The sequence below is a fragment of the Gopherus evgoodei genome, chromosome 2 (genome assembly GCF_007399415.2).
Source record: "Gopherus evgoodei ecotype Sinaloan lineage chromosome 2, rGopEvg1_v1.p, whole genome shotgun sequence".
NCBI classification, from domain to species: Eukaryota; Metazoa; Chordata; order Testudines; family Testudinidae; genus Gopherus; species Gopherus evgoodei.
In genome coordinates, this window is record NC_044323.1 from 141774460 (window position 1) to 141790517 (window position 16058).

Below are 16058 nucleotides of genomic sequence, written 5' to 3' on the forward strand. Positions count from 1 at the left end.
CTCAGGAGTTCCAACTCTCTCCTGTGGACAGTCTCTCTTTCTCTTTCTCTCAGCTCCATCTCATGTAGTTTTTTTTCCATGTCTCGCCTGTGGTCTGCGTCTTTGATTTGTTCCTCTGCCTCTAGTCTCGCTCGTTCCTGTTTCAGGGCATCCTTGGTAGTCATGGTTTCTGTTTTCTTGTATTGGGGCTCCCTCTGCTGTTTACTGCCTGAAATGCTGCTTCTCTGTTGCCTCCTTAGGGCTGCTTAGCAACAGAGTCTTTTTTAAACTCCTTGTACCTAGCTGTTCCCAACAGAGTTAGAAAGAAAAAAACCACTCATTTGCAAATGTGTTTTGCTGGTGTATGGTGACTCACAACTGGAGTCCCTTTGTTTAACAAAGATCCTTGTTAAACCCTAATGCCTTTGGCTTCAGAGTACTCAGAAGGGAGAGACCAAAAAAAACCTGCAGACCTTTGCTTTTAACACAGTCTCCTCTAGCCTGCTTTACACACAGGAAAGAGAAAGAAAAAATCCTCCTGGCTTTTGCTTCTAAACCCAAACCTCTCAGTCTGCCTGCAGATAGCTAGCAGGGAGATAAATAAAAACCTCACTGGCTTTTAGATTCTATCTTATCTATCTATCTATCTATCCCAGACGCTGCACACCATGTCATGGTACAATTCCCCACTCTGAACCTTAGCGTCCAAAAGATGGAGTACCAGCATGAATTCCTCTAAGCTCAATCACCAGCCTAGAACCCGTAGCGCTGCCACCAACCAGGAATTCCACTGCCTGGTACACTCTGGTCCCACCAAAACCTGGCCCGGGGACTCCCAACACCCAGACCCTCTGGATCTTAACACAAGGAAAGTAAACCCTTTCCCTCACCGTTGCCTCTCCCAGACTTCCCCTCCCTGGGTTACCCTGGAAGATCACTGTGATTCAAAACTCCTTGAATCTTTAAACAGAGAGGACAATTCACCTTCCTCCCTCCTTCTCTTTCCCCCTCCCAGACTCTTCCTGAGAGAGAAAGTAATCCTGACACAGAGAGAAATCAGCCTCTCTCTCCCCCTTCCCTCCTTACTCCCCACCAATTCCCTGGTGAACCCAGACCCAGTCCCCTGGGGTCTCACCAGAATAAAAAACAATCAGGTTCTTAAACAAGAAGAAATTTAATTAAGGAGAGAAAAACAGTAAAAATTATCTTTATAAATTTAAAATGGAATAGGTACAGGGTTTTTTTTATCTATAGGCACTGGGAATACTCCCCCAGCCTAAGTATTCAAGTACAAATTAAAATCCTTTCAGCAAAATACCAATTTGAACTCCTCCCAGCCAAATACACATTTGAACTCCTTCCAACCAAATACACGTTTGCAAATAAAGAAAACAAACATAAGCCTAACTCGCTTTATCTACCTCGTACTCACTATTCTGGATCTATAAGAAAACTATATCAGGGAGATTGGAGAGAAACCTGGTTGCACGTCTGGTCCTTCTGAGCCCCCAGAGTGAACAACAACCAAAACTAACAGCACAGCACAAAAACTTCCCTCCCTCAAGATTTGAAAGAATCCTGTCCTCTGATTGGTCTTCTGGTCAGGTGACAGCCAGGCTTACTGAACTTGTTAACCCTTTACAGTCAAAGAGATATAAAGTACTTCTGTGCTATTAACTTTTCTTATCTGTTTATGATAGGCTGTTTAAATGCAGTGTAGACTTTTTGGGGCTCGGCTCTGGGACCCTGAGATGTGGGAGTGTCCCAGAGCTCAGGCTCCAGCCGAAGCCCGAACATCTATATCACAGTGAAAAAGCCCCACAGCCTGAGCTCCATGAGCCTGAGTCAGCTGGATATACCCATATTGGGCCATATTCTGTTGGTGAGAGAAACAAGCTTTTGAGCTCCACAGAGCTCTTCTTTAGGTCTATGGAGCTTGAAAGCTTGTCTCTCTCACCAGTAAAAGTTGGCCCAATAAAAGGTATCACCTCATCCACCTTGTCTATTTCATTACCATTCATTTCAGTCGAAACAGCCAGTCATTCCTGTACTGATGACAGAATGTATGTAGGAGAGACCATATTGGTGAAACTTTCTTTTCACCAATATGTCCATATTGAAATCTCCTAAACTCATGGTTTCCATTGATTTGATGTGGATTATATGTCTGCTTACTCTGTGCCCTGGGATCACGGACACTCTTCCTCCACATTCATCTTCTTTAGGTCTCATGCCCCTTCCTATCTCCTGCCATCTTTCTTTGTCAGTGTCCAGAGGAGCACATAAACTGACTCATCCCTCTAAGCAATGCAGCCTGCTCCCTTTCATATGACTGGTGTGGAAGTGGGCGAGAGGCTAGCGATCGCTCTGTCTCTTTTCTACACCTCCAGACTCCTCCTCCTTCCTTTTGGTGCCCCCAGGTGAATAACTGACCACAGAGGCTTCAGGTATGGCTAGCCCAAATGGACCATGCCAGGCTAGAGAAGATTTTTACTCTACTCCAACACAATAGACAGCCATGAACCTATCCTCAAGTTGTTAAGCATTAAAACGTTGATTCCACTTTAGAATAAAAAGTGAAACAAATAACAAATGTCTCTAGTAAAGCTAGGTTTCTTGGCTCCTTTTGGTGGGGAGAAAGGTGGATAGAAGAATGACAGTGTACATCTTTGGCACCTAAGGAGCATTTCATTGCCTTTTATTTTATTCCTGAATACTTAAAATGATATTGAAATGACAGTCTAATACATTCTAATGAATGTCAAATACAGCCCTTTTCACCATAGTTAGTATCTTAGGGAATGGCACCAGAGAACTGTAGTCCATTTAAATGGGATCATTATTCAAGATGAAACTGGAAGATTTGCATTTAGATGCACTGTAGTGGAAAACATTTCAGGTCCGATTCTGCACTTAGTTGCACTGGTGTAAATTCAGAGTGAATTTGCTGAAGTCGTTGGGTTTTTTAAGCCAGTTAAAATACAGTACCTGAGTGAGCAGAATCAGGGCAGCCATGGTTTCTAAATGCATTTTCTTTAAAAGTAAAATAATGCAGTTAGCATCACATTTTCTAATATGGGGGACCGCCACAATATAGCATCAGCTGAAATAGCATGCACTTTTTATAGTTAGAATACTTATACTCTGAAGTAATGCCATTGACAACCACTTCATACATTCTTAATCCAGATTTATACATTTCCAAAATGCCAAAGGCACTTTTTCTTAGCAGTAATGAAGATTCATATAATATGAGCTTTAGAGAGGCAATCAACTAGCTTCAAAATCATTGTTAATTGAAAGGATTTTTCCCTCAGTTTATGTCAGTGGCTTTGTTGTTAAGAGATCGGCTAAGAGTACTTAGAAATTATTCAAATAATAATCCCATAAAAGATCTAATTTTGATATCTTTAGAACTGTTAATGATTAAGCTGAACTTTAAAAATACATTTAATTCCATCAATATGTCCATCTGAAATCTGAAATCAATATTCAAAGAACTATCATAGGCTCACTCAATAAGGCTTAAAACTCAATAAAGCAAAAAGTAAAGGTAATTTACTGAATATTATCAAACTAATTTTAATCTTTGAAAACTTTGGCCTACTGCAGTCACAATCTGGCTAACTTTGGTACATGTTCTCTCAAGACTGGGGCAGCAACATTGGTGTGAAAGGAGTACAGTTTTTTTATAGGAATGATAAATTATCTGTCCAAGTTCAATCCACACATGGCTGCAGGAGCAGAACACATGTCAGTTCACAGTAGGATGTTGAGTGGGACTGGGCAAATCCCCAGTTACAAGCATTTTACATACTAAAACAAACAACGGTTGCCCCTGTCTTGAAATACTAACAGCTAGTAAAGCCACAGACACACCAATGTGATGCATCAGAGAAAGGATTGAGTGTAACTCTTTTGCAGGAGCAGTTGGTTGCTTAAGCCAGCAGAACCCTGTTAGAGACTGAAAAGGGGTAAGTTCAAATAGAAAAAGAGTTTCTGGCTGTGGTATTTGGAGTGGAACAATTTCATCAATAAATCTATGCCCATCCAAAAATAATGTAATCTGACCACAAACCTGTAGACACAATAATAGCAAATCCCCTTCTTAGTGGTCCAAAGAGATTGCAGCACATTTTAACGCACCTCCAGAACTACAAGGTACAGATCAGATATAGTTCAGGATGATTACTGGTGTTAGCTTGACCCAGTGAACGAGGCACATGTACCCAGCATCTGCAAGTTGGGAAAAGGGAATTGGGACACAGTGCAGCGTGTTAATGAATGCAGTGTCCCAGTTTCAGCAGCACAATTGGTAGGAACCAAAGAAGGTACAGAAAAGGATATCAGACTACAGGCAGTCAAAAGAATGATATTAGCAGGGTGGCCAGAAGACAAAAGCCAAGTAGCAGTAGGAGCAAAATCATATTTGTAAATTAAGGCTGAACTGGGTCTGCAGGATGGGATCATATTTTGAGGACAGAGCTGTTGTTCCTGCCTCATCATATAAGGATATCATGCCTCACACTTGGGCATTGGCAGCGGTCTTAGATGGGCTTGAGACTGTGTTTACTAGGGAATGCATACACAATTCTGCACTTTAATAGAAGTGTATGACACCTGCTGGTTGTGTGATAACTGCCAATTGAGAGAGACTCTGTTACCACATGACCACATAACCAGGGAAAAGGTGGAAATAGACTTACGTAGCTTTAAGGAAAAGCAGAACTTGCTTACAGTGGACTATTCAATTTTTTGGGAGGATGATGTCCTGCCTGGTACAAGAAGCAAGTCAGTGACTGATGAACTAAAGGCCCACTTTGTGAGATATGGCATTCCAGACACCTTATTCACTGAAATAGTCCCTAATTTGCCACAGAAAAATTCAAGGAATTTGCATACAAGTGGGAAGTTTGACCACCACACCTCCTCTGCAACATACTCATGGATTAATAGTACAGTGGAATCTGCTCTGAAAACAACTAAGAGATTATTCCAGGCTGTTTCTTCTGGCTCAGACCTTTCGGCAGCATTTCAGGCACATAAGAAATCTCCATGATAGGGGAGATGAAATGGTTCAGTGCAGGCACTGATGGGATGAAGGAACAAAACCTTTCTACCATTGGGGGAAGCCTGTCGCAGCCAGAAGGATGGAGATAGCCAAAAATCATAGACTTTAAGGTCATATGGGACCATCATGATCATCTAATCCAACCTCCTGCAAATTGCAAGCCATAGAAACTCACCCACTTGCTCCTGTAAAAGACTCCTAACCTCTGGTTGAGTTACTGAAGTACTCAAATCATGGTTTAAAGACTTCAAGTAAATCTTCAAGTGACCTGTGCCCCAAGCTAGGGAGGCAGGCAAACCACCCCCACCACCCTGGGTTTCTGCCAATCTGACTCAGGGGAAAATTCCTTTCTGACCCCAAATATGGCAGTCTGTTGGACTCTGAGCATGTCAGCAAGACTCACCAACCACACACTCAGGAAATAATTCTCTATAGTAACTCAGAGCCCTCCCCATCTAGTGTCCCATCACTGACCATTGGGGATATATGCTATTAGAGTCACAGATTAGCTACATGCCATTATAGAACTTGTCATTATACAATCCCCTCCATAAATTTAGCAGGCTCAGTCTTGAACCTAGTTAGTTTATTTTGCCCCCACTTCTCCCTTTAAAAAGCTGTTCCAGAAATTCACTCCTCCGATGGTTAGAAACCTTTGTCTAATTTCAAGCCTAAACTTGTTGCTGGCCATTTGTTCTTTTGTCAACATTGGCACTTACCAGAGAGTGAGAGGAGATATCTAAGTTATTTCTCCCTCTGATATATTTATAAAATACAGTCATATATCCCCTCAGCCTTCTTTTGATTAGGCTAAACAAGCCAAGCTCTTTCAGTCTCCTTCTATAAGGTAGGTTTTCCATTCCTCTGATCATGCTAAGTAGCATTTCTATGCACCTGTTCCAATTTAAATGTATCTTTCTTAAACATGGATGACCAGAATTGAAAACAATATTCCAGATGGGGTCTCACCAGTGTCTTATATAATGGTACTAACACTTCCCTAATCAGAGAAAGCAGGCACTAGAGTTTGACAGATCAGCCAAGGACCTACTTGTCCTGGAGACAGACACCCATATAAGTATCCAACCATTAAAGAGACACCAGAAAGAGTGGACTTAAGGAGTAATGAGAGGTGCAGTGGCACCCAGGCCAAATGATATGACTACACAAGAGGGACAAGTTATCTGAGGGAACAAGAGATACTTACGAACCAGCAGACACAACACCCAGAGAGCCTACAGTGCTTATCACAGAATGGAGGGACTATGACTCATCCATAGGCCAACCCATGGGGGAGGGGGGAGAATCCACTGAGATTGTTTGCTAGATTCGGAGACAGGAGCCAAGGAGTCAGAAAGAGGTCACTCCATATGTGGTCACCTGTTGAAGAGACCAAACTATCTCAAAAACCATGAAGCCTGCTGAGTCTGTAAAAATGAGACTCTAACTCAGCTATGTGCTAGCAACCTCTGGTGTAAGGGACATGGGGTTTGTAAAACCAAGATGATGAATCATGATCATTGGAACTGGAAGCAGAGGTCTATGTTCTCTACAGAGATTGTTATTGAGGGGGTCACCAATGGATACAGGGAATGTGGAAGCAACTCATAGAATATCAGGGTTGGAAGGGACCTTAGGAGATCATCTAGCCCAACCCCTACGGAAAGCAGGACTAATCCCCAGACAGAGTTTTACCCCAGTTCCCTAAATGGCTCCCTCAAGGATTGAGCTCACAACTCTAGGTTTAGCAGTACAATGCTCAAACCACTGAATTATCCCAGGTCTGAACTCCAGCATAAGGACAGAACAGCACCCAAAGTTTAATCAAATTCCATTTGTTCAACTTATCTTGCATTCAGCTTTGCTCTTTTGCTAATGAAACACCCACATTCAAATCCCTACTCTGACTCATTTGAAATGGAGACTTGAGTCCAGGTCTCCCACCTCTTTGAAGACTACTCTAACTGAAAAAGTCTGGTGGTTAGGGTTCTCAAAGAACCAAAGAAATGGTTAACCTGGGTTCAAGTCACTGGTCCAAATCAAACAGCAGTGAGATTTGAATCAGATTTTGCCACTTCCCCGGTGAGTGCTCTAACCACTTGACCATGTGGTATAATTGAGTGAGTATCTGACTTTTTGTGAGAAAGGACTGATTTGTAAGAGGTACCTAACTTCAGGAGAGATTTCACTACTGAAAATCCCAGTCAGAGTTAGGCCTGTCAGTCGAGTGCCTGAGACCCAGACCAATAGGAGTTAAGCCTTTAAGGACTTTGGTGAATGTTGGCCATAATCCTTGCTCCCTTTCTTCTGCATTTCACTCTTGGCTAGTTTAGGTGCCTCCCTGCTCAGCATGCTGGCTTCTGAGAGTCTCTTTGCCAGGCACCTAGCTCTCCCCATACATTTTACAGAAAGGCTGGGCACTGAACTCAGGACTGAATGTTCCACTAGGCAGCAGGATGCCTATGAGTTCAGATTTATAACCGTCAGCATCACAATGCCTAAGTGCCTTTGTGGATCTAGTCCTTATTCTTACTTCTCCATTACCCAAAGAATTGAATTTCACAATCTGTTGAAATATCTTGCTGGCATTTTAAATATTTTGTCATATTGCACCACACATCCACCTTTTCTTCCCTCCCCACCTCCATACAATTATATCTCTCTATTTTGACATTTCAATTATGACATTTTTCCCATCAAGAAGATTATACAGACATTTTGGTATATTAATACTCCCTAGGCACCAATCATGCACTGGGAACTATGAAGGTGTATCTCTGTGCTCCACAGAGTTACAAGGACTACTGCTTGTGTGGTTCTCAGTTCAGGATCTGAGCCTTAGTGTTTTTCTTTTGAATGCATTGGGTTCAAGAATGTAGTAGTAATAATATGGGACTTCCATAAGAAATCACCAAACAGGTAAAGAAGTTCACAAAGAGAAGAGAAAAGGGGGAAACCAGGCAGCAGCAGAGCTTGATAGTAACCACAAATAACAGGAACCGTTTACTTCAGAATGGTCTGTAGAACCTCGAGGGAGCAACTCATCTCTAATTCCAGAATACAAGCTGTATTCCTAGTCCTGTTTCTTTATTATATGTTGTAGTATGACTTTAAACTAAACACTGCCTACACTCCCTGCACTTCCTGAGTTAATAAAGGTTGCTAATTCAAGTATTTGAAGGATGTTTAAGGGTTAATGTTATGAGTCTGACTGATTAGGGTACCAAATAAGATTTAAGAGTTTCTCCTAGGAGCCTGTAGATTGCAATTTGTTGCCTTTCTGCGCTGGGTTCCTCCTTTTATTCAAAATGTGTTCTTGAAAATGTTATTAATAAACCAACACCACCGCCCATTTCCCAATGCCATCCTTACAGGGTAACAGCCAGGAAATGTTTACTCCTCATTTGTCTTTTAAGCATCAAGCTGCATCTCAGCAATTAAATGGACATCAGCATTATAATTATAAATAGTCGTCATTATTATCACAGGTGGGTGTGCAGTTGTGGTTGGGAACAGATTTTTACTTTTGCTTTTTAAATTGTTGGTTGTATTAAATCGTACATGTGCTGCTGAGACCAGTATCACAGCAAATACATAACTAATCGGAGGTGAGTCTAAGACATATGGCATATGTGTGCTGAAGTACTAATGGTTAACGTTGTCAAAGAATTAATAATTTGATACAGTCCTTTCTTTTACACACCTGAAAACTGAGTCACCATCATTCACCCACTCTTCCTAACTTTATGCTGCTATTTTTATACGTGTTTTCCAAATACTAGAAGCTTAATTTAGTCTAAAAAAGACTCAACCTGTTTCTGAATGTTATTTGAAACCCCTTTTGCCTTGTGAATAATTGAATACTTCCCAGTCACATTTCAAAGGGTACAGGGGTTATCTAAATTAAAGCCATTCTGTATCCTAGCATGTAAAATAGGTGTCTGATATTCAACACAAATAATGCTGTCAGAACATGAGTGTGTCTAATATTTGGTCTTTCTGTAGCATCAGTCTGAAGTTAGGCAGTAAGGTATTATATTACTTATAAACCCAGTCCTGTAGCCCTTACTCATTCTTTGCTTATGTGAAACTCCCATTATTAAATGAAATATGAGTTTTCTCTGTGTAAGCACTGCAGTATCTGATCCTAGTTATTATCCATATTTATCCAACACTATATTATTATTTGCATCAAAACAATTTCGTGTAAATTTCTGGCAGGAACTTGTGCTGCAGTAGGTGCTGGACAACTTCAAAACATACAGAGGCTGGTGTTGGATTAGTATTCAAGCATTCAACTATATATCCAATAGGACTAGTGCTGGGCAAGTATTACAACAGTCTAAACATGTGTGTGTGTGAGTAATTGGTTTGGAATCTCATTTAAATGGAATATTATGATTTTCTTTTTTTTTTCCTGTATGGTAAAAAAAAAAGAGTATCCTTCCGCTACCCCATATATTAGCATTTCCTTTCTGTTTCTGAGTGAACTAGAAAATATAGAAATTTGGGGGAAATTATCTTAATCATAAAAGATGATCAAACTCCTAGGAACTAGTATAAAATAATAAATGATTACATATATAGTCAAGAGTAGAAACTGTCAATATCAAAGAGGGCTATGTGAAGTTTCTTGCCAGTAAGTTAAAGAAGTATGAGCTGGATGAATGGACTATAAGGTGGATAGAAAGCTGGCTAAATTGTTGGGCTCAACAGGTAGTGATCAGTGGTTCCATATCTAGTTGGCAGCCAGTATCAAGCGGAGTGCCCCAGGGGTTGGTCCTGGGTCTGGTTTTGTTCAGTATCTTTATTAATGATCTGGAGGATGGCGTGGACTGCACTCTCAGTGAGTTTGCAGATGACACTAAACTGGGAGGAGTGGTAGATACACTGGAGGGTAGGAATAGCATACAGAGGGACCTAGACACATTAGAGAATTGGGCCAAAAGAAACCTGATGAGGTTCAACAAGGACAAGTGCAGAGTCCTGCACTTAGGACAGAAGAATTCCATGCACTGCTCCAGACTAGGGACTGAATAGCTAGGAAGCCATTCTGCAGAAAAGGACCTAGGGGTTAGAGTGGACAAGAAGCAGGATATGACTCAACAGTGTGTCCTTGTTGCCAAGAAGGCTAACGGCTTTTGGGGCTGTATAAGTAAGGGTATTGCCAGCAGATCGAGGGACATGATAATTCCCCTCTATTCGACATTGTTGAGGCCTCATCTGGAGTATCGTGTCCAGTTTTGGGTCCCACACTACAAGAAGGATGTGGAAAAATTGTAAAGAGTCCAGCGAAGGGCAACAAAAATGATTAGGGGGCTGGAACACATGACTTATGAGGAGAGGCTGAGGGAACTGGGATTGGTTAGTCTGCAGAAGAGAAGAGTGAAGGGAGGATTTGATAGCTGCTTTCAGCTACCTGAAAGGGGGTTCCAAAGAGGATGGATCTAGACTGTTCTCCGTGGTAGCAGATGACAGAACAAGGAATAATGGTCTCAAGTTGCAGTGGGGGAGGTTTAGGTTGGATATTAGGAAAAACTTTTTCACTAGGAGGGTGGTAAAGCACTGGACTGGGTTACCTAGAGAAGTGGTAGAATCTCCTTCCTTAGAGGTTTTTAAGGTCAGGCTTGACAAAGCCCTGGCTTGTATAATTTAGTTGGGAATTGGTCCTGCTTTGAGCAGGGGGTTGGACTAGATGACCTCCTGAGGTCCCTTCCAACCCTGATATTCTATGATCGTAAGTTTTGTCTAGAACTTTGAACCTTCACATAGTTGTAAATGGTTTTGGAGTTAAGATGAATCAAAAACATCAAGTCCACCAAAATTTCCCTGAACACAGACTCTAGCTTCCCTTCAGTGTTAAGGGATCCCATATTCACCTTTAATGTCTTAAGAGGAGGAGGTGAACTGACCTTCTACTGCCATTTTTAGCTAGGTCTCATCTTTGGGAGACACTGGCTGATTGTAACCACTGGCCCCTCCTGCAATATTCTGCAAGCATATGTAAGAATTGGGAAAGTCCCCACAAAGGGCAGAAAGAATTCAAAGGCCTCCCTCTCCTTCAGGAGGCCACTCTGCACTAACCCCCAGGGCTTAAATTGACCCATAATATTTGTCTCACAGTTACCTGGGGAAATGTCCTCAAGAAATCTATGCCACTTCATGCTAACCCTTAAGAGTTCCCTGCAGCTTAAAGAAAATGCAGTAAGATGAGAATGAAGTTTCTCTTTCTTTTTGCTAATGAGTAGTTGTCCAACCATTTGAAGAGATCCTTTCTGGCTTTCCAAGAACACCCCATAAACAGGGACCCACCAGCTTCAACACTCCAGTCACCAACTTTTTGTCCATCAAAGATATTAATTGTGAATCTAGGAGGGTGGATTTCATAAGACGTTAGGGAGTAGGTGTACAGTGTTGAGGAGTGGGAAATAGTTTTTCTTGCAGGTTCAGATTTCTTGCACAAGTTCAATTAATTATTTATTTTAAAATAAATTGACCCAATGAATCAATCCTGCCTTGGCAAAGATGTGGACTCAGTAACTTAATTGGCCTTCTATTTCTGTCTGTAAAGTTATTCCAGCCCTGATCTCCCTACCCAAGGCTGCCAGTCATGTCTTCCATCAAAATAGATTGTTAATCTTTTTTTCTTTATTTATAACTATTTTTTATTATTTTTGGTACAGTTAAATACAAAAATAAGGTGTGTATGAAAATACTGATGCATGCCTCAACAGAAATGGTGACACTTCAGTCAATCAGAACTGACACACAGGATACAAAAGCAATAAAAACAAACACTAAAATACAATACAATAAAATAAATTGGAGTGAGTCATCAAATTATCAGGATAAACTGCTCTGCATTCAAATACAGGTCAACCCTACAGGAGCAAGATCAATATTTGAATCATTTTAATGATTTCCAAGATTTTCCTCCAAACTATATTTTACTCTTCTAGTTCATGTTGTGTTTTATAATTTAGCTTTTCAAAAGATGTTTATGTGGATATAAATTTCCACAAGGTTTAAACCAAGAAATACCATCTACTCGAGAAGAAACCTGGATCTCTAGATCAGTGGTTCCCAAACTTGTTCTGCCACTTGTGCAGGGAAAGCCCCTGGCAGTCCAGGCCAGTTTGTGTACCTGCCGCATCCATAAGTTTGGCCGATCGCGGCTCCCAGTGGCCACGGTTTGCTGCTCCAGGCAGCTCCTTCCAGCAGCTCCCATTGGCCTAGAGCAGAACTGCGGCCGCTGGGAGCCGCAATCGGCTGAACCTGAGGATGTGGCAGGTATACAAACTGGCCCGGACCGCCAGGGGCTTTCCGTGCACAAGGGTGAAACGAGTTTGGGAACCACTGCTCTAGAGTATAAAGTCTATATAATGATTTGACCCATTATGGGACATACCTCCCTGTTAGGTTTCTCTAACTTTAGATGCCACAAAGAATGTTCATTGATCTCCTAGTTTTCCTCTTGTTTTCCATATGCTGTCAGATTTCATTAATTTGATTGATTTCAATCAATTATCTAAATCCAGAGTAAGTTCACAAAAGGTAGTAGAGTCATTCTGGATTTATACTTATATCAATGGTAAAATAACCTAACCCTAGGGGTTCTGGCAACATATTTTTGGTAGCCTCAGAGTGTGGCTACCAACTTTTGCTGGTGACCACTTTGAGAATTTTTTCCTAAAATACTTAATTAACTTTAGGAAAAACAAATAAATATGCACATATACATGTCCAGATAATTGTAATTTATTTAAGTAGGTTTTTTTTCAGACTCAATAATAAATATAATGTACAGTTGTCTCTATTAATTACTGGACCTAAACATAATACAAACAGAAAAATAAGAGTCTTTGCATATTTTGATCTTTTTAAAGAAAAGATTGCTATCTAATCAGTCTGCCACACTGAAAAGTGATATTTTTATATTTTTTAATATCACTTTTCACAGCAGACTTACTCAGCCCTGGCATGCTGGAGGACAAATTAAGCCCTGGATGAAGAAGTGGGTAAGGAGGTGGGGGGGCAGGGGTAATGAGGGTCTGGAGGAGGCAGCAGGGGTTGAGTGATGATGGGGGGTAAGTCCGGGGATGGAGCCCAAGACCTTACGGCGGGGGACAGAGCCTGCCACCACGTGGTCAGAACCTGATGCCCACCACCCCAGGGCAGAAACCTGAAGCCTGAGCCCCACTGCACCTGGGAAGGTGGGGAACTCACACAGGTTGCTTGCTCCTACAGTGTTCCTGGCTCTGGAAGGGCATAGGGAACCAACCCCTGGAGGCAATCCCAGGGGAGGAGCTGTTGCTTTGCTGGCACCTTCACCCCTCAATCACAGCCCAGGAGGCTGTGGTCACAAGAAAATCTCCTAGTGGTGCATGCGGCCATGGTGGCTGCATTTGAAAAATGCTGACTTAGGAATTATCTAAGGCAGTGGCTACCAACCGGTTGATCATGATCGAATGGTCAATCTTAGAGGATCTCCAAGTTGATCGCAATCTCTGGCGATGCAGTGGGGCTGCTGCTAAGGCAGGCTCCCTCCCTGCCCCAGCAGCTTGCCGCTCCCAGAAACAGCCAGCATGACTCCACGGCCTGGGAGAGGGGCAGGGGTCTCCCTCTGCAGCTGATCCTGCCTGCAAGCTCTGCTCCTGCAGCTCCTAGTGGTGGGTAACGGGTTGCTGTGGCCAATGGGAGCTGCAGGGGTGGATCTTGCAGAAAGGAGTCCTAGGGGCACGTTAACCCCTTCCAGGGACAGCGTGGGGCCAGGGTAGGCAGGGATCCTGCCCTAGTGGCAACCACACTACACCACGGACTGGGAGCTGCTGGAGGTAAGTGCTGCCCAGCCCTGAGCCCCCTCCTGCACCCCGAGCCAGCATCCTATACCCCCTCCTGCATTCCAACCCTCTGCCCCTGGCCTGGCTTCCCTCTTGGATCCAGTACCCAGTACCCCTTCCTGTACCCTAACACTCTGCTCCAACCCAGAGTCTACATCCTTCATCCCCTCGTGAACCCCAACTCCCTGCCCCAGGCTCAGCCCAGAGCACCATCCCACACTGTGAACCCAACCCCCCTACCTGAGCCCTGTGAAACTGAATGAGGGTGGGGGGGGAGTGAGTGATCGAGAGAAGGGGGTACGAAGTGAGCGGGGCAGGGCTTTGGTGAAGGGGAGGGGTATATCCTGGGTTGCTCTTAAATTTAAATAGTGATTTTGGATGTAAAAAGGTCAGAGACCACTGATCTAAGACATGTCTGAATACATTGGTATGGCCAATATTAATATCCATTGGAAAGCTAAAGGTCCCTATTAACTGCCTCTTACACTATATTCTTTCAACTGTTCTTGCCCCATTCCTTTTCAATTATTACATTTGGCATTTTTCAGTGATAGCGAAGTAAGTATTGCAGAAGGCTTTTAGGTAATAGAAAACCTTCTGTTTACATGTAGGCGTCAAAAGAAAGTGATACATATTTTGTTCCAATGTGCCATCAGTTTTCTCTTATCATTGTTCCCTTGTGCATAATTGCTCCATTCTGAGAATACAGTGGAAATGTGAAATTGAGACCATCTCAGATAACAGTATAATATGAACAAATGTATTAGAACAATAGAAAGAAGTAATTGGAAGTGGAAGAGGAGAATACTAGAAGCTAGGAGATTGACAAGCAACAGGTGATTAGGGGAGGGAAGAGAAGGGAAATAGTAAGTAATTAGAAACAGAAGTTTACTGCTCCTCAGGATTTTGGCAAAATGTTTTTTTCCTGAGAAATGCCAGTTCATCAAACCCAAAACTATTCATGAAGCAGTGTTGTGTTTGATGGAATACCTGACTTGATTTTTTTTTTTTTAGAAAAATGTTTCAAGATTAACTGTGAGGTTTCAGTTTTTGCTGTCAAAAGAACTTATTTTTTTCATATTTTAATAACTTTATATTGAAAATATCAAAATTAATCTGAAGCACTTTGAAATTTTCAATATGATACATTTCTGTTAGCCCAAACAGATTTTATTTTTATTATTTTAGGCTTGTGAAAATTTGAGATTTTGACTTTTATCCTGATTTGATACCAAAGAAACTTTCAATGTGTTGGAAATTCTTGTAGGGATGGAAAAAACTGTTTCTTACCCAGCTGCACAAGTGACTAGGAAAGAAATGAAACAAATGGATACACTGGTATGGATAGAAACTGGGTAGCTTGGGCAAATGTGAAGCAACAAAAGAACAGGAGAAAGGAATCCCCATTATTCGTAGGATTATTAGTAGTTAGGATATGGGAGTCAGAGTTGAAGAAGTGGCATCCCTCTAGACATTTTTGGCATATTTACTTCTGTTCACAGATTAACAGTTCCAAAAATAAGATAGATAGCACATTTGGGATAATAATCCAACATAGGTGTTTTCCCACCTCTCCCACAGCGAGTGATGTTAGCGATAAAGTGGTGTCTTCTTTGGATCAAGCAATTTGGTCATCCAATGGGGAGGTGAAGGAGGAGGTACAGCAGAAGTTCCTTCCTTTCACATGTGCAGTAGGTTCATGGCAGGGATTGTGTGGTACCCCCTCCCCTAAGAAAAGCAGCTGTTTTAAGTGAGTTATAAAAGGCTAAAAGCACTAGAAATTACACTATACAGTACTGTACCTGAATGGGTAAGACCATCAATTTACTCTGTTCTTCATTTCTATAGTCAGACCAAGGCAGATGAGTTTGCTAGTTTGCCTTTGGATCAGGAATTCTGGCTCATTTTTGTTTGTTCTTTCTCTAGCTTAAATTTGCTTGCTGGTTGGAGTGTTCCATTGTCATTGGTATGAGATTTTCAAGTTGCATTTCCATTGTATATTTCATTCTGTAAACCAGAGGTTTACATTAACTGATACACATCATATGTCATCTATAATTTCAGTTAGAAATTGGCAAATAATTCAGAACAAAAGCTTATTCTTTGAATGTAGGGTGTTCTTTTTTGTTTATTTTATTTGTTTGTTTGTTAGTGTGTTTTGTTTGTTT